A 650-nucleotide genomic window follows, 5' to 3' on the forward strand; every position below is an offset into this window, starting at 1 on the left:
GTCCACATCTGTCTTTAAACATGTCCACATCTGTCTTTAAACACGTCCACATCTGTCTTTAAACACGTCCACATCTGTCTTTAAACACGTCCACATCTGTCCTTTAAACTCGTCCACATCTGTCTTTAAACACGTCCACATCTGTCCTTTAAACACGTCCACATCTGTCCTTTAAACACGTCCACATCTGTCTTTATACACGTCCACATCTGTCTTTATACACGTCCACATCTGTCTTTAAACACGTCCACATCTGTCTTTAAACATGTCCACATCTGTCCTAAAACATGTCCACATTTGTCCTAAAACGTGTCCACATCTGTCCTAAAATGTGTCCACATCTGTCTTTAAACGTGCCCACATCTGTCTTTAAACGTGTCCACATCTGTCTTTAAACATGTCCACATCTGTCTTTAAACATGTCCACATCTGTCCTAAAACATGTCCACCTCTGTCCTTAAACACGTCCACCTCTGTCCTTAAACAGGTCCACATCTGTCCTTAAACAGGTCCACATCTGTCCTTAAACAGGTCCACATCTGTCCTTAAACAGGTCCACATCTGTCCTTAAACAGGTCCACAGCTGTCCTTAAACAGGTCCACAGCTGTCCTTAAACAGGTCCACAGCTGTCCTTAAACAGGTCCACAGC

Source organism: Austrofundulus limnaeus, unplaced genomic scaffold (assembly GCF_001266775.1).
Source record: "Austrofundulus limnaeus strain Quisiro unplaced genomic scaffold, Austrofundulus_limnaeus-1.0 Scaffold2850, whole genome shotgun sequence".
NCBI classification, from domain to species: Eukaryota; Metazoa; Chordata; class Actinopteri; order Cyprinodontiformes; family Rivulidae; genus Austrofundulus; species Austrofundulus limnaeus.